Below are 20354 nucleotides of genomic sequence, written 5' to 3' on the forward strand. Positions count from 1 at the left end.
ATGTAGGTACTCCTACTTTAGTATGTTCAGTCATCATATGTCATCCATGTAATTCTCCATTGTTATATTTTGTGAAAAGGAAGGCAATCAAGTTCCCTGTGGACTAAATTGTGTCATGATTCTTGGGAGTTGACATAACTCTGAGGGGGAATATTGGTATTCATTGTTGCCATGGCCAGCAGAAGGTAAGCTGCTTCTGGTGATTCTCCAAACCAAGAATTGAGAAATAAGCATAAGACTAGGAAAATATTAATATGCTCAAGCAATGGAATTACTTCTAGACTAGCTTCTGCAAGTGGAGCCACCACCTGTTTAAGTTTATAATAACTACTGACATTCTCCCAAGACCCATTTGTTTTTTTTGCACAGGCCACATGAGTGAGTTAAATGGGGATGTGGCTGGAATCACCACCACCGCATCATTCAATTCTTAATCAGACTATCAGGGGCATTTAATGGAGCCAGTTTAATCAGTGCCATGAGGACTAATCTGACTTGAGAACCAATTTAGAAACCTCATCATTTTAAATTTTTTTCCTCTAAAAGCACACTCAGTAACAAATATGCTGGGTTCATCAGAGAAGCAACACCAGAGAAATAGACAGATACAGGTGATAAATAGAGCAATAGAAATAGAGCTATAAATAAATAAAAAGCGAAAAAGGAACATGAAGAAAGTGCTTTCACACCGTTGTGGAAGTTGATAGGTCCACTCTTGTTCAGTCCATGGTCAGATCTTAAGTTGGAGTCTTTTTCTGACTTTAGTACCTGTTAAGGAAGGAAGCAGGGAGGTGCAGGAAAACTAGCAAGACTGCAGCTGATTAAGGCAGGCATCTATGAATTCAAGATTGATAGGTCAGATGACAGATTCTGGAAGCTCCTAGGATAAGACGTCAATATGGTAGGCCATTAGGTCAAGTACAAAGACCCAGTGAACGGTTTAGTTGTAAGGTCCAGACCACAGATATGAGACCTAGCTTCTCTACAGTCACAACTTATGTATGAAATAGGCCCATCATCCAGGAAGCATCATCAGGACTGCGACATGAGTAAGAATTGCGGTCTACCCTGATAACCACACAGTTTTGAAGCTGCTCATGGCAGTTCCCATCATGAAGTTGATTACATTAAATTACAGCACATCATGGACTCAAATGCCAAACTACTGAGAATCCTGGCCAAGGGAAATTGACAGACTCAACATTTTAATAATTCAAAGGTATTAATGATTTGATCTATCTTCTTCATTGTCTTACATTCATATACTGTGTTAATCTGGGTTGTCTTGAGGGGAGAAAAAAGAAAACAACAAATTAGAGACATTTCTATATGTATAACAAGGAACTTTGAATCAAGAGGTGATTAACCATGTGGCTGGGGTTGGTAGGGAGAATATTCTAGGATAAATGTGGTGGTGATTGCACAATTCCACTTGACATGATTGAAATATTGAATTATTTAATTGTGTTATATGTGAATTATATGCCAATAAAACTGCTGAAAAAAGAAATACATTTTTTAAAAATTTCATGTTTTATTTGATTACATACATATACCTCACATGTCATATAGTTCATATAGTTTGATTACATCAAGAAAAGATGTACAATTATCACCTCAATCAGTTTTAGAATATTTTTTTCATTTTTTAAAAATACCTTTATTGTGGACTCTTACATCTATTATCTTGAACAAAATAATCTATAACTTATCAAGGGTTCATGAGGGATGGCTGGAAGGGGAGGGAGGAGAAGAAATGGGGAGCTGATATCAGGGGTTCAAGTGGGCAGAGAATGCATTGAAAATAATGATGGTGGCATTTGTGCAAATGTGCTTGATGCATTGGAGGAATGCATGGATTGTGGTAAGAGATGTAAGAAATAATTTTATATTAAAAGTTACTCTAACCCAGTCCAACTCAATCCAAGAGTCTGATGCAAGCCAGGGACTATTTCATACTCAGCAAGCTGTAGTACAATGATATAGAAAAGTGACCCAGGAAGCAGGGAGATCACAGGCTGGTGGATGCAGAGTTCCATAAATCCAAGGTTTACGGAAACATGACAAGATGCTACTATCTCTTTAGGGTTGGGCCCAAAAGGCCAAACCTGGAGGCAGACCCAGAGTTTCAGCAAGGAGGAAGGGGACTGGCAAGAGGAAGAGAATGTTCCCAGTGTATCTCTTCAGAAGTTGGCCACATAAGAGGCATCATCAGGCTTTAACCTGACTGATGGGTTGAAATTCATCCTTACACTTTCACATAAATGCAAGGCTTATTTTAAATCTAACTGTGACATACACATATAGGGTGATTGGAAATACCATGACATGGGTCAAGTGTACTTTAGTCCTTAAGAAAACATATTTGATTGCCTACACTTTAAGTAGTTGCTTTTTCACGATAAAATTGCAAATGCAAGACAATGTTTTTGACCGTCGTTTCCATGGGTGTTGATTGTGGAGCCTAACAAAATGAGAACGGTGACAACTTCAATACAATTTCATCTTTCCAGGGGGTTTCAAGGGATTCTTGGGAAATGGGATAAAAGACAAGGCAATTTTTCTAAGAAGTCTTTGAAGCTCCTAGTATATTTCAAATAATCATGTCTTTTAAAAACACTTTTGACATTTGAGCCCCCGGTACAATGATTAAAAAAAATAAAGATCAGGAATAAGTGAGAGAAAAAAGGAGTGTAAACCTACAGAAGTGAAGAAGTAAGTATTCTAAAAATGCGGTAAAAAGCAGCAAGCAAAAAATTTCACATGCAGAGTTTGGTAAGAGTGTTATTAATGAAATAGGAAATAAAGATAGTTTATTTAGACTGCTAGTTAAGGGCACAACAAGGAGTCTTCTTCATATACATAGGGACTTTTGATGGTGTAGTGATTATGTTTTGAATTGCCAACCATAAGGTCAGCAGTTTGAAGCCACTAGTTACTCCATGGTAGAAAGATGTTACATTTTACTCTCATACAGGTTATTCAATTACTCAGACTATCTGTTGAATAACTAATCTGAGATGCTGAACAAGATGAAGAACAATGCAGCATGGGGATTCAAGATAAAGACTTGTGAAAAATCTGTGATGAGATAACATAACCTTGATTGCTGAGAGAAGGAGTACTTGTTGATGGAGATCAAAGACTGCAGCCTTCAGTATTGATTGCACCTTAGTGTTAAGATAATGAAAATCTTCACAACTTGATCAATGGACAATATCAAGATAAATGGAAAAAAAATTGAAGTTGCCAAGGACTTCATCTTGCTTGTATCTTCTTGGTCAATGCTCATGGAACGGTATTCAAGAAATCAAAAGATATGTCGCATAGGGCAGATTTGCTGCATGAGAGCAAGGATCTAACTTTGATGTCTAAAGTGTGCCTTATCCAAGCCATGGTGTTTTAGTTGTTTCCCTGATATGTGAAAGGTGAATAAGGAAAACTAGTACTGAAGAATCGATGCACTTGGTAATGCCAAGGACTTCTAATAGAATAAATAAATCTGTCTTTGAAGTACAGCCAGAATGCTAATTACAGGTGAGGATGGGGAGACTTTGCCACGCATATTTTACAGAAATTCTCAGGAGAAACGTTATGTTTGATAGAATGGAAGGACAGCAAGGAAGAGAAACCCCCCACAGAGATGGATGGACACGGCATTGCAACGATGGGCTCACCTGCAGCAGAGCTTTATGGCAGCTCAGGCCAAGGCAGCGTCCCTTTCTGTCGCGCTTACGTCCTCAGATTGACATGATGCATATAACAATCACAACTCTGTTGTCTCTCAGACCCAGAGAATATTACATCCTTGAATCTGAATGATAATGGGAGAAGTTGAAATAATATCTGCTGATTGTATGAAATGTGTTTATTTTATGACCCTCAGTACTGAAAAACTATACTCATGTTGAGGTTCTATTTGATGTATTTATACAAACTATGAACCTCAATTTCCACCTACCATCTCTTTTCAGTATTTATAATCCCAAAGTGAGAGAATTTATTAATTAAATTTTTCTTTACTTTTCTATTTTCATGAAATACACAGAAATATATGTGTGTGTGTGTGTGCGTGTGCGCGTGTGTGCCTATATACACATGCATGAATTTTGTGCACATCTTCAGAGATTTAGGTACAGGACTGCTAACAAAAATGTCAGGGTTTGAGCTTTTCAGCTCCTCTCCACGAGAAAGAGGAGGAAGATGGCTTCCGTAGAGCCTTGGATCAATGCAGGGGCAGTTCAGTTCCCTCCTGTGAAGTCACTATCAGTAGAATTTACTCGACTGGAATGAAACCAAACAAAAACCTGTAGAGGTTTCCCCTGATTGTGAATCTCTACGGGAGCAGATAGCTTCATCTTTGTCTCTCAAAGTGACTGGTGGGGTGAACAACCAATGTCGCAGTTAGTAAGCAGCTGCTGGCCTCAGTTGAATCTATAACTTATTGCCAGCATTGGGCTGCTAACTGCAATTTTGATAGATAGATAGATAGATAGATAGATAGATAGATAGATAGATAGATATAACATAGCAGTCATCAGCAAGTAATAAATGAAAATAATACAAACATAGGTAAGTATATATGTTTGTGTTCAATTAACTATTGTGGAGTTGCTTTTCAGCTCACAGTTATCCAATGTAATAGAGTACAACTCTTCTATAAGGTGTCTGGGTTGCAATCTTTATGTGAATAGACCAAGAGGTATTTTCTTCCCTGAAACAGATATCTATATCAGGATATCTGCATTTTATATAATCATGGTTCAAAACCTTATTTGGGCTTGCCCATTATTAAACTATGCTTATATATTTGCTTTGGGGAAATAGTTACTCTTAGATTTATTTTGCTAATATGTATTCATTTATAAAGTGTGTTTTGTCTCATGCAACATTGTCTATTTATTCAGCCACTGAAGTCTATAATTCATTGCAATGGCCACAAAGACCTGACTGACACTATTCACAATGAGAGGGTTTATTAAAGAAGTAACAGGTTGCTATGTAAGAAATAAATGCTCAGAAAACATGTTTAGCCAGGACATGCTGAAAATTCCTTATGGCTGCTAATAAGTACTCCAAGTGCATGTTACTCCATGGCGAACCTTAACCTGCAGCATTCAGCTCAAGCTCCACGGCTCAGCGAACCCGGCTTCCTGGATTAAGTTCCCAGAGACCCCAATCCAGTAATCCTCAGCCTGAAGTCTCTCAGCTCTCTCAATTAAATTTATAGAGGAACTGCTAATCCCCAAGTCAGTCTCATGCCCCCAATCACTCAACGCTACTGGTTCTGTGTGCTGGAAAGATCACCACTCTGCTTTAGGCTCATGCCTGATCCCGCTGCTCCTGTTGTTCCTTTGCCAGGCCTCCGCTGTGCTGTGACTTCTGTATCAAAGGGGTTCACCATGGCGAGCTCCTAGAGTCCAGAGGCTGTCCCATCCTATATTTGCTGGCAGTAAAATTCTCACGCCTGCTTCTTGGAGGGTAATTTTCTATGCCTCTGGCCAAAAATCACAATGCATCCTTTTAACAATGACTTACAGGTGACTCCATTCTGTGTCTGCCCCTGCACCTTACTGAGATCCATAAAGGACATTGTGACTTTGAAAACTTGAGCTAGAAGAGTTGTATCAAATACTCCATTTCCTCTGAATAAACTGTAAGAAAATCTCTTAGTATTAGATTGTCTTACTTATATTATTCACCAAATATAAGCAAAAATGGCATGTTTTGTCTGTAGAGTCCAATTCTCCATTCTCAGCACATAATACATTTCCTTTAATGTGGTGAGTTCTCATTTCAACCTTTTATTTAAGAAACTATTTATTGAATGCCTGCCATTGATTGAATGGGCAGTGAACTTGGAAGATAATTAACAAACAAAAAATGTCAAATGTTGGCTCCATTTTTTATTAGAAAAGAATAAATGTTTGCGGTGGTTTTTTGTCCTGGCTTTAATCTCTTTAAAAATTATTTTAAGTTCTCACTTTATCGGGAGCTCTTGCAGGTGTCATACTTCCCATAGTTCCAATAGTTCAAGCGTAATTGTACAACTGCTCTGCAATCAGTTTCAAAATATTTTCTTTCTTCTTGAACTCTTTAATATCACCTCCTCTTTATCTCCTCCTTCTTACAACCTTCCCCCAGGAACCCTTGTTGTTATTGTTATATATTATTATTCATATTATTTATTTTTTCCCTTACAAATCTGTTATCCACTCATCTCAAGTGGAGTTATACATTAATCATGGTTCTCAGTTGCCCCTCACCTCCACCCCCAAGTCTTCCTGTGACCTCAAGGAATCGTTGCTCCCCTTGCTGTTTCTGTAGAGTCATCTATCCTCGCATTCTGCATCAAATGATCTTACTTATACACTTGAACATACACAGGTCTAACACTATTAATGAGATGAAGCATAAGCCTTAATAGGAATGGGAGGAAATATTAAAGTACCAGAACATAGTTATGAGTCTCATTAATGCTCTACTGATGCCTGAATTCCTTATAACTCTCCATGTGGTCTCTCAGTGAGTGCTTGTCCAAGTGTCTTGCAGGTAGGTTTGGGGTCTCCACTTTTTTCATGCTCCTTCACATGTATTAGATTGCATGTTTTTGAACATACGGTACCTATTCCTGTCATCACCTCATGACCACACAAGCTAGTATGCTTCTTTCAGGTGGGCTATGTTGCTTGCCTGCTCATTGACTGCTTGTTTGACTACAAGCCTTTAAGACCACAGATATTATATTTTTTAAATAGCCAGACACCATCAACTTTCCTCACATTTGCTTATGCACCCATTTTTTTTCTTCAGAAATCATGTCGGGAAAGGAGTATCATACAGTGCCACATAATTAGAACAAATCATTCTTATACTTAGGTGAGATTTTGGTAGAGGCCCCAAATCCATCTGTTTCCCTATTGAATTTACATATGTGTAAATGTTTATACAAATATACCTATATTTATATTATGGTTTAGCTGACTTGATTTGACTAATAGTGTCACACAAATTTAATTGACAGTAAAATGAGTCTAATTTAATTTGAAACCCGTGTTGTATAAATGACTGAATTAAGGATATAATAAAATTGAAGAACAACAAAAAAAATCAATAATCAGAACATAAATATTTTGTTTTGAATGGCTACTGTTATGCCAAATTGTATTCTAACAGAGATAAAGCTAGTATCTCTTATTCCAGTTTAGTACACAATGCATCTATCCTCCAAACTATAACTACAAAGCAAATTAATTTATATTTTATTGTACAAATGCCACATATTTTCAAAGCACAAGCATTTATAGAACGAGGGCATGTTTATTGAAGTATTATCAATGTTTTCTTCAAGTGAATAATATCCCTCAATATTTCTATTTGCTCTCTAAAAAGAGCATTCACCTACTTTTATGTGAAAAATACTTTAGAAAGACAGACAATATGATAGACATGTCAAATATTCAAAATAAGGAAAATGTTCTCTCCTCAGTAGAGCAGAAAATCTCAGTGACTTAGCAAACTAGAAAACTCGCCCTTAGGAACAAGGATTTATTGACTTCTATTTCTGAGAAGCAGCCTTGAATTGAACTGCTCTTACTAACTCCATTTCCTGGAATGAACAAAGGCCCCTGTCTTCCATTCTAAATGAATGTTATCAAATGAAATGTTATGACTTAGGAACTTCTTATAAGCTTTCTGCTTGCCTTTATTGGTACTGTAGTTCATAGTTAAACCTTTTTATCTGCCATTTTAATTTCTTAGACAGGACAATCTAATGTGCTTGTTCTTTTTCTATAAGCAGCATAAAACCAGTTTAGTCAGCAGTGAAACTATATTTGCCAAGGAAGATATTGGAGGAGGATGCTTACTCCTTTACTCGGGCTCTATGCCACCAGAAATTAAGGTTCATAAGATAAAAGGCTATGCTGTTGTGCCTTCATCATTAAATCCTGTATGTTTTCCACTGAGCAGATAGCCCAAAAAGCACTAAAAACCCTTGGGTCATTGCAAATGGCTGGGCTTCTAAATCTGTGAGTCTAACATTTTGACCAATAGAATTGTGTATTTTAATGATGTGAAAATGAATATGAAGATCTGGGGTTTTCAGCCATTCTAGTTTATTCTATGATTATCAATATGGTTATATTTTTGACCTATCTTTTTAAATATTCTGTATCTCATTTCCCTCCGGCCTAGTTCACTTTGACCCAAGCTTGTGTTGTAATAATAGTATGCCTCTTTTTATATTCAGTGCCATAAACTTAGTAAGATTAAAAAAATAGTATCTCTTAATATGTTTCAAATATGCAAACATATTAAAATTTGAGTGCTTAATTATATATTAATCATTTATGTTTATAAATTACCACTTAATTTATACCAAAATTGCATATCATCTTTACTTTTTGAAGTTCCAGATGAATAAAATCTGCTTCCAATATGAAAAAGTCTTTCAAAAACTGAATAGACATCTATTGCTGAAAAGAATGCTTAACTATGACTCTTCAATACATGTCTTTGTAATTCTCAATAAATTATTTTGTGGAAACCACACTAAGAGAATGTGTGAAACACTGATAAAGGGGATTGGTTAGTTTTATCATGGTTCTTTTTATTTAAGGAAACCATCTCATAAGCAGGGAAAGAGAGTCCCGTGATTATCAAAAAAGAAGAACCAACAGAGAACATGAAGATCACTGTCTGAACTGGAGGAGACCAGAGATCCCAAAGGCCACAAAACCAAGATCATAAAACAAAGCACAGGAACTGGCCCAAGACCACAAAGCACAGCAGAGATGCAGCACCAAGACCATGAATCAGAGCATTGAATGGGTTTCCTAGGCCATCTAGTCCAGGGGTCCTCAAACGTTGTAAACAGGGGGCCCGTTCACTGTCCCTCAGACCCATTGGAGGGCCAGACTATAGTTAAAAAAACAAAAACAAACTATGAACAAATTCCTATGCACACTGCATATATCTTATTTTGAAGTATAAAAACAAACAGGGCAAAAACACCTGGTGGGCCAGATAATTGTCCTCAGCGGATCAAATGTGGCCTGTGGGCCTTCGTTTGGGGAAAGGTCAAGGCATCACATGGCTGAGACACTGAGGGCTAGAAAGATATCCCTGCAGTTATGGCTGAGAAAGGGTGCTGCAGGAAGAATAAATGTATCCTTGCCATTATGTATGGTGTAAGTTCCCCTTGTAAACCCTTGTGTGGTCAATGCAAGACATCACTGAACCCAGAAGAGAAGTAGAGTGCCATGGGGGAGGGATAAATTAGTTTCAGAATAGGGTAAAGCAAGATGAGGTGTGGAAGCATGCCTGACCTCTGCCTTGTGGCAGATGGCCTGTGGCTGGTGTGGAATAGATTCTTCACCTCCTTAATGAAACTTGAGGAATGTGGTCTGATGCCATGTGAGTTCGTTAGTTTATTGTGCCAACCAAACACATGCAGGATTAATTGAAGGGCGGAGGGATAAATGGCTTGTCAAGCCTTGCCTTTTGAGTTCTCGGGTCTCTTGTTTTCTGATGGTTGGACCAGGGTGAAGCTCCCTCGGCCAGTTCCCTGCTTTAGCAGGCGGGGCTCACTTCCTGTAGGATGTCCCTGAGGAGAAGCCACATGGACCTGTCCTGATGAGGTCCTGGGTGCTGGAGCAGCCATGTGGAGATCCCTGCCAGCACTGAGATGCTCACACATTCACTGACTGGGCTTTCCTCCTGCAGTCAGCATCATTGTGTCTGTTTTGTGAGATGGAGGAGAATTTTCTGGACTGGTGTTGGACATAAGGGTCAATGGGTTCATGTTGGACATGTGGGCTTGAGAAGCACTGGGTTCGGATGTTTTCTTGATGAACACTTAACCTTTATATAAAACTCTCTCTTATACATGAATAGCTGTGGATTAGATTCTCTAACATACCCAGAGGAATATACCGTGTCCTCATATATCAGCATGACTTCTAATAAGGTAAAATTGGGCCAGAATTTAAGAGAACGATGATCCATCCCCACCAGTCAGTTGGTTAGGCTGGGGTGTCTTGTGTGTGGATGTGATGCTGCAAGTTGTGTCACTGGGAATTCACATACTAGCAGTGTCACCTGAAATGAACATGTTACAGCAGCTTCCAGAATAGGAATAGACTATGAAAAAGAAGATGCTTTCCACTTCTGAGAAATCAGCCACTGAATATTAGCATTGTATGAGCGCCCAATAAAATGATCTAAGAAACAAACAAATAAAAATACAGTCTGATACGGAAAACCTCACTGATAGAATCAGGATGGATGAACCCCTCTGATCAAAAGATGCTCAACATATGACTGAGGAAGTGCTGCCTCCTTAAAGTAGAGTTGACCATAATGATGTGGATGGAGTAAAGCCTACAGGAGTAAATCATAGGACATTCAGGACATTGCTGATTGGGAGTGACCCAAATTGAAAGAAAAACTTGAAAACATTGATTAATAAGTAGAAAATGGAATGTGTAAAGTTTGAATCTAGGAAAATGAGAAGTTCTCAAAAATGAAATAGCTAAATAAAGATTAATATTTTAAATGTTAATGAGTATTGGAAATTTTTAATTAGATGGTCATATGCTTTGCTATTCCAGTTAGGATATTTCAAGTGGAATGGTGTTGCATTCATGTCAAAAAGGACATTTCAAGACATATCTTAAAGTACAATGCTATCAGTAATAAGATAATATCCAACCATGTATAAGGTAACACAATCAATGGAATTACTATTCAAATGTGTACACCAAGCACTAAAGATAGTGATGAAGAAAGTGAAGAATTCTACTAATGTTTTCAGTCTAAAATTGATCAAACATGCAGTCAAGGTGTAATGATAATTATTGGTGATTGGAATGCAAAAGTTGGAAAAAAGAGGCTGAAACAGCAGTTGGAAAATATGATCATGGTGATGAAATGTAACTGGAGACCACATGATAGAATTTTGCAAGGCCAATGAAAACGTCATCACAAATTCATTTTCCAACAATACAAAAGTAGATTATACATGTGGTCTTCTCCCGATGGAATATACAGAAATCAAATGGACACCATTGGCCAAAGAGAAAATTAAGAGAAATTAAATATAAGCAAAGAAACCCAGACAAGCGGTCAATTGTAGAATAGACCATAAATTACTCATATGGGAGCTCAGGTTGAAGCTGAAGAAAACTATAACAATTCCAAAAAGCTGACATATGACGTTTAGTCTATCCCATCTGAACCTCGAGCAAGAACATTTTGCTGTATTGGCCACCAATGACAGAAAACCTAAGGAACTGCTGGACGGCGTCAGAGAATCATTCATGAAGATGGAAAACAGCTACTGAAAATAAAATAAAGAACAGATGAAACTGGAGGTCAGAGGAGACTCTGAAACTTGCTCTTAATCATAGAGCAACTAAGGCAAAGCACAGAAATGATGAAGTCAAAGGCTGAACAGAAAATATCAAAGGGCATCTAGAAAAGACTGGATGTAATATTATAAGGACATGTGTAAAGACTTAGAGTTACAAAACCCAAAAAGAATAACACCCATCATATTTTAAACTAAAAGAACTCAAGAAAAATAACTCGACTTGACTTGCTACATTGAACGATTCTATGGGAAAAATATTGAACTATTCCGGAAACATTAAAGGAAGATATAAAGAATACACAGTCACTATGCCCCAAAGAACTCGCAAAAATCCCATCGTTTCGAGGTAACATATGAGAAAGTCTATAAAGACAATAACTGGATTGATAATTGCCTATAGGTATGGCAACTGTGGATGGGGAAATGGGAACATAATGTGTAAGAGAAGAAAATGTTCTGAAATCGATTGTAATGATGATTACATAAATCTTAATATGATTGAATGATTAAATTGTATGGTGTAATTTATGCTTTTGTCTTACCTTCTCGTTATCAGGAGGGAGTAAAACAAACAAACAGACAAACAAATCCACTGCCATTGAGTGGATACCAGTTCAAGGTGACCATACATGACAGACAGTGTAGTACTACCCCTGCGAGTTTCTGAGACTGTAACTCTTTCTGGTAGACCACAGCTCAAAACATGACCACTATGTAACCACAGCTGCTCTCAGGAAAGTAGTCCCTGGGATAAGTTATCTGTTAATCACTAAAAATACATGAGGTTATGGTGAACAATGACTATTGATAATATCATACAGTCAAAGGGAGCAACTTGTGTAATATACTTAATACTCACTCTGATAACTGTAACATCAGAAATTTAAAAATCCCCCTATGGGTTTCTGAGACCGCACATCTTTATGGGAGCAGAAAGCCTTATTTTTCTCCCATGGAGCAGCTGGTGGTTTAAACTTCTGTTTTTACAGTTATCAGTCCAATACTTAACTCACTATGCTACGGTGGCCAGAAGTCCCGCTTTTGGTGGGACAGTCCTGATTTTTAACAATTTGTCCCTCGTCCCCCGGCATTTTTAAAAAGTCCCGATTTTTGGAAAGAATGCACGACAAGCTAGGGCACGGCGGAAGAAAGGGAAGGGAACCTACATAATACATAACACCATTCAAACAGCTGCTGCTATGTTGCCTGTAGATGTGGAAAATATTGTTATTAAAATATATTCTTATTTCTATATATACACTGTGTGCGTTGAAATGCTTAAACAGTTTTGTGAAACTGCGGAAGTCGAATATCGGAAAATACTTGGATACAGTAAAACATGCTAGTTAGCTCTTTTGCCATCTGTCGAAAGAATTTTGAAAATATAGAATCCTTTGAAATCCTACTTTCTATCACAGGGTAAATGTCCTAGAATTTTACAAGAGTTTTTTCAAAAAGAATCTTCAAAAATTTGGCTAGGGTTTGTACACAATCAAGCAGCGCTTTTTCAAAATGCTATAAAACTTACTGAAGGTGACAACATTTTGGTAATCAAAGTAGCAAATGAAGTTAATAATTTAAAATTTCAGTGTCAAGAGTGGTTAGAAAATAATTTTCTTCCATTAACTATCCATAATAGTATAAGCCATCTAGAAGAACAAGGTGTAATAAATCGTGCAGATATCATGAATCACATTAAAAAGTTCTATAGTAACTGCATAGATTATTTAGAAGAGCAGACAGTCTATTACAATGATATTGAACATTTTCATTGGGTTACTTAAAACAAGAACTTAATTGAAATTATGTGCAAAAATCATTCAATCATATTACTCAAAATTTCCTATATAGTAATATTTCTGAAAATGATCCTTTTAATGAAGTATCAATATTTAAAATGTATCAATAAGGAAAAGATTAAATATTTGGCATTAGCAAAAATCACAATAGAGAACAAATAGAAATATTTCATCATTTTGAAACAAACCATGTTCCGTACAATAATGCACTAAAAATTGTCGAATACATGCTGTCCTTGCCAGGAACTAATGCTGTGACTGAATGTGTTTTTATCTACGATAAATAAAATGTGGAAACCAGAAAAATCACAATTAAGTTTTGAGACTTTTAAAGCCATTTTAAGTGGGAAATATAATTTAACACATTCTTGTGAAAAAATTCATGACCTTTTAAGTGACAGCAATCTACTAAAAGATCACTCAGATGACAAATATGTCAAAGAATAAAATAATACTATAAATAATTTTAATGTATTATATTTGTAAATTGTACTTATGTTGAAATTAAAAAATATTACAATACTATTTTTGTGTTCTATAAAAATTTTTGTTGCTTCATATAGACCAAATTTTTAATCAAGAACACCCCACCCCCCGTCAATGGTGCCCCGCTTTACCAATGTTAAAATCTGGTCACCTTATCTATGCCACCAAGCTCCTTCTGTACCTTTATACAGATATTTAATTGTAACTAAAATTTGCTTTTCCATGATTACTAGAGAGAATGATAATCATTTCAGAACTTTATTATTTGGTTAGTTACTCTTATAAAATTCTTCTTCACCTCACTTGGTTATTACTTTTATTTTTCAACATCTTTTGATATCATATATAGAGAAAATTATGTATATTGAGAAATTATATATATAGAAAATTATGTATATATATGCATGTATAAAATTAGTCCACACAGCAGAACGGAGAGTTCAGTCACACTCGCTTTTGTGGGTCATTTAATATACGGACGGTCTTTCTAACTTACACAGCCCCTAGCCCGAAGCCACGGAAGCAGAGTAGGAAGATAAGATGCTCAGGTGTAGCAGAGGCCAGTAGTGCAGCATGGTGAAGCAGGTCCTGGTGAAGCCTCACAGTGTAGCAGTGTGAGGTGGCTGGCAGGAGGAGTGGAGTCTGCTATGGTGGCAAGACCTGGAGCAGAGTTGCCTGCAGGCAGCAGACAAGCAAGGTTGAGAGGTGCCATGGTGTGGAACAGCATAGTACAGCAATGTGGTCCAAAATGGTCCAAGGTTGGCTTGGCCCGGTGGAACAGAGCACTGCACAGCCCACAGGTAGCACAACACATGTGATGAGGCAAGCAGAGATCACCAGGGAGAGAAAATGATAAGTCCTGGCGCCCTCCTTATGAGTAAATAATACCCACAGGAGGTACCATCAGGCTGTGACCTTGACGAGCAAGAATCTATCCCTACACTTTAATTTATCAAACTGACATGAAATTATTTAACTACCTCAGATGGATTGATACAGTGACTGCAACAATGGGTTCAAATATGACAATAATTATGAGGATAACACAGACCAGTCAGGGATTATTTTGTTTTATTGTACAAGGCATCACTATGAGTTTGAACTGACTCTCAGTCATTGACACCTAACAGCAACCTCATATCTATAAATGTTGATCTACATCAATAGATTTACATGATAAATTTAATACTAGCCTTTTACCAGTCATTTAAACTGAAATTCACTTCTGCCACACTATTGATGCTGTCAGAGTCTCTGAAAGTAGTTATGTGATGAAAAGGAGTGTTAAAGTCGAGCTGAAATGTATCCTTTACTTTTCCTTAATAGTAATGAAAAAATAAATGTATGGTATGTATATTTCAAAATAAATTAAAACCAGAAAAGGTGTGATAGGGAAACACGTTTAAGTGAAAAGAAGTATTCATTATCAAGAATGGGTATTATGACTTTTATTAAGCTAGGTTTCCCAGAAAAGTAATATAAGTTATGCAATATATGAATATTTAGAAAGAAATTTCTATCAGGGAAATGGCTCATGCACTTGTAGAAGTGGGTACACCTGGTCTGGTTTCCAGTCCATGGGTTAGATGTTGGGTTAGGCTGGGTTCTCTAGAGAAGCAATCCCTCATCATGTTTGTATATGACAAGACATTAATATCAATAAATGGCTCATACAGTTGCAGAAGTGACCGAGTTCAGTCTGGTTCAAGTTTGTGGGTTAGATATAAATTGAAAGATTCTCCTGATATCTATACCTGCAGGATATGACAAAAAGGAAACAGAAAGGTGAAGCAAGAATAGCACAGGCTGGTGTTGGCCAAGCTGAATGAATCCAATATAGGTCAAATGAAACCAAAGTCTGCAGTCTACATATATCTCCTGGGATCAGGTGTTTATAAGCAAAGAATCAGATGCAAGATCTAAGTCCAGAAGTAGAGTTCTGCTGACTGCACACCCTGTCAATTTATACTAAGAGTAGTCAATGCCCTAAATGAAAACTGCCTCAAATTTATTAAGAATGTGATTAGATTAAAGAAATATATTTTCCCACATAGACGACTCCTTCAGAGAAAATTCCGTCATGAAGTTGACTACACTATGCTAGATCATAACATAGGAGAATTCTGACCCACTATCACTCACTGCCTTCAAGTCTATGTTGACTCATAGAGACCTCCTATGGGTTTCAGAGACTGTAACTAGTTAGGGGGCTTGAAAGCCTAGTGTTCCTCCTGCAGAGCTGCTGGTGGTTTTGAACTGTCAACCATTAGGATTGTAGCACAACACGCAACCACTATACCACTAGGGCTCCATGCAACTAGGGTAACTGAATTCCAGTGAAGCTGCTAGTCACAATCAATCTTAATGGAAGCAGCCAAAATCAAATGACATATTGCATTGGCAAAAATGCTGTTAACATTCTCTTTAAAATGTTAAAGAGCAAAGCAACCACTTTAAAGACTATGATGTGCTTTACCCAGGTCACAATATTTTTAATCTTTTAAGCATGTGAAAGCTAGAAAATGAATAAGGGATGCCATAGAAAAGCTTGACCTTGGGCTTTGCAAAATAATATTGAATCTACCATGAACTGATAGAAAAACAAACAAATCTGCTTTGGAAGGATGACAACTCCATTGCTCTTTGTAAATGACCATGGTGAGCCATCCCTTCTAGCTTGTTCTTAGAAAGGATCAGTTTCTTGGTGTAGGAGAGGATCAGGGCAAAGGAGTAATGCCCTTAGTGAGGTGGAATAACCCAGTAACTGCAACAGTAGTCTCACACAGAACAATCGGACGAAGGTTCTAGAATGGGCAGTGTCCTGTTTTATTGTATATAGGATTGCTATGAGTTGGAACAAGCTGCAGGTGCCTCACAACAGCCATATTTGTTACAGTGTATCACAGTGGAAATTAAAATAGGGGCATGGAAGTGAAAATACCTTGAAAAGTAGCAATAAGTGCCTGCTTCATGATGACTCTTCAAAACTTCTGCATAGTTGAAAATTCTTCCTGATAATTAAACAAAGTGCATACATGTGCACATTGACACCTATTCCATAAAATTTAAAGGGAACGTAGAATTTAAAGTAAAAATAAAAATTTAAAGTGCATACCCTTCCATAGGAAACTGTCTCTCTCAGGGATTTTCCTTAAGGAAATGGAGGAAAAAAGAAGAAAGATAAATTTACTAATAATTTGATAAAACATTTACTGAGGAGACAGAAATAAAAGAATTTATTTAATTTAATATACTCTCTGATGTATTTTAAGGCAAGTTAGCGACTGAGGCAAAAAAAAAATCAGTTCAACTTACATTTTTCTATTTGGTTGGGGCTTTGAGTTTAATAAAGTGAGCTACAAATGCCTTTCTTTATATAATATTTTAGAAAAGGCCTAGGAGGGGGAAATTGCAAGAATTATTCAATGAGAGTTTTATTCCAACATGAAATTAATTTTAATTGCAAGTTAAATAATATTTGAAAATGATATGTTTCTCTATTGATACAACAATGTGGGGAATTTATGTGTTTCATAGAAAAATAATTGAATTCTGGATTAAATCCAGCAGTCATGATTCTCCTTCATCCATTCTCAGATTCAAATTATCCTAAATCTTTACCCATTTTCTTAATAGGAGAAATACATATTTATAAAATAAAGGTAAAAGTTTTATCAAAAGTATTATAAAATAGGATTTACTTTCAAAATTTTCCTGATGTATTTGAGATTATCTTTCCTATTGAAATATTTAAAAATATACTCCATATTTCAAATGTCCTTTTTATGCTCCACAAAATGTTCTTAATAGGCTGAGTATTGGAATAAATTAGGAGGTTAGGTCAGTAGTAGGATAATCAGGGAAATTGTTGCTCCAGAAAGTGGAATGGCCTTTGTAGGTCGGTCTCAGGCATTAAAATACCTAAATATGCACCTAAAAACAAATCACAAAAAATGATAAAAGTGTACATGAAAAAGGTAAATCAAATATATAGCTGTATATTTCAACATAACTGCCTCTCCAACTGATCAAACCAATAAACATTAATTTAGTAATTATATAGATAGCATGGATAATATAAATACACGGGCATGACCTGACACTTAAATAATATTTCAATTCACACACACAAACAGGAAATATATGGTATCATATTTACCATAGTAGATATCATATAAGTTATTCCATGAGTTATAATGAAACCAAACTGTTGTAATTATTTGTGGACAACTAACACTGAAGGAAATATTACCAGGACTATATTCCCTAACTTATAATAGGGACTCTGGAATGCTAATATTCCATGCTAGGAAAGATACCACTTTGGTAAATTAGAGATAAAGTCCAAGCACATTATCTTGCTTTAAACATCATTCCCACAGATTCTCCCCTAACAGCTATGCTGCCTTAAAGTGAGCACATGGTTGAGTCTGTCTCCCAGTAGAAGCAGGCATTCTTTGATTATCTCCTCCCACTGAGGCACCCATCCCCCATCGTGCCTACCCCCAAGGTATTGAGTTTCCTCCCTATGAGCCCAGGGACTTTACTGTGATTACCACCCACCTTGTGACTTTTGCAACTCCGGAATATGCAGGACTACCTGTAAAAGACCCCAAAAGGTAAAGACACTCTCCTCCTCCCACTCTCTGCGTGGACCTGGCTGCTGAGATGATGGCTGTCCAGGAGGTGAGCATGCTACCAGGAAATGTGTCTGACTCCTTTATTTTTCTCTCTCCTATCTGCTGTGATTTATTATGATCTTTATATCTTATCACCATACAATTGCAACTCTGAAATGCCCCCTCCCCCTACAATTGTCAGAGGGTGGTTTCTCTGATGATTATTGGGTATTGTACAGTTAATTCTGATTCATAATGAATATATATATTCATATATAACAAACTAAAACTTTGCTTTATCTTGCCTCATCCTCACAATTATCATTTGAGTCTTTGTAGCATCCACTGTGTCAATCAAGCTCACTGAAGGACTTCTACCTGTTGGTTCACCTTCTATGTAACTGTCCTAAGCATGACATCCTTCTCCAGAGAATGGCACTTCTTAATAACAGTACCATGAGACACAGGGACACAATTGATGTACCACTGGACTCAAAGCTAGCAACCATTGCGAGCATGATGCATGATCATGTTCTGCTTCATGCTGTTGTGCATAGGTTTGCTATGAGTTGGACCTTGCGGGGATTTAGACCAGCTATCTCGCATCAAGCTGGGTTCCAAGTGAGGCGTGCTGATAAAAGGAAAAGAAAGAGCTATGTACAAAGCATGGGATCGGGAGGACTTCAATCTGATGGGCTAAAGTCTCATGTATATTTGAAGCTTGGTTTTTATACTCTTCTTACACAAGGGAATTGGTTACAAGACAAACACCAAAGAACTTAAACATTCCTAAACTCTTATCTATGCAAATGTTACTTAACAAGTCACAGTTTCTTAACTTTAGAATAATAAAAGCACTAGGTTCAAGGACAATCACAAGGATATGCAAGATTCAAGAGAGCCTCAAAGAGATCTTAAATAACTGAGTTATCCCTCGATGCTTTTAGCAGCAAAGTCACAGTCATTTTGCAATGCTTTTGTCTGCAGAGACACAGAGGCACAGGGAACTAAATAGTTACCTATTAGTAAACACCTTGATCAGCCAGATGCCTCCTACAGGACCTGACCTGACTGACTCAAGCGCATTGGAAAACAACAGGAACAAAGTATAATCATCTTTCCTTCTATGAAGCATTCTGGTTCAATTTCTTCCAATTTTTCTCATTATTCTGACAGTCCGTGGAAGAGTCCCTAGTGCTTACCAATCTCATAATTCAAAGTCATCCAATATTCTTTATTCCTTCTTATTCGCTGTCCACGTTTCATAGGTGATTGAAAAAACTATGACTGGCACCTTAGTCTTCAAAGTGATATAAGTGCTTTTTAAAATTTAAAAGAGGTCTTTTGCAGCTGATTTGCACAAAGCAACGTGTGGTTTTCTTTCTTTGCTGTGGCTTTCATGGACACTGCTGTGAACCCAAGTAAAGTGAAATTCTTGACATCATCAAGAGTTTCTGAATTTATCATGATGTAGCATATTTTATTTTTTTGTTTTATTTTTCTTGTGGTATAGTCTATATTGAAAACTGTAGCCTGTCAACTTCATCGGTTCTTCAATCTTCTTGAAAAACTGTTCTCTTTCATCATGCAGGGATGTGCCTTCTGCATATTCTGATATTATATTCATCTGCATATAGAACAATCTGTCTGTCTATTTCCTGAATATACAAATTAATTAAATATATACTGAAATATACATCTTTTTACACATAGCATTCCTAATTTTAAACCATCCTATATTCTTTTGCTCCATTTAAAAGTTACCTCTTAATATATGAAGTTTCCACATCATCACAATTAAGTGTACAGAATTTTATTTTACTCATATTATCTATAGTTTATTCTGATCCATACAGTTGGCATTGGTGTAGTTAATAAAATACAGATGAATATACTTCTGATATTTAATCTGTCTTCAGCCATCATATATCTGCCATCAACAATTATAACCTTTGTTTCATGTCTTTGAATTCAACTTAAATTCCTGGTAATATATAGTATATAGTAATATAACTGTGTATATAGTAATATAGTATATAGTAACTATTTTAATATAACTATTAATATAACTATTTA

This window comes from Tenrec ecaudatus, chromosome 3 (genome assembly GCF_050624435.1).
Source record: "Tenrec ecaudatus isolate mTenEca1 chromosome 3, mTenEca1.hap1, whole genome shotgun sequence".
Classification (NCBI taxonomy): domain Eukaryota; kingdom Metazoa; phylum Chordata; class Mammalia; order Afrosoricida; family Tenrecidae; genus Tenrec; species Tenrec ecaudatus.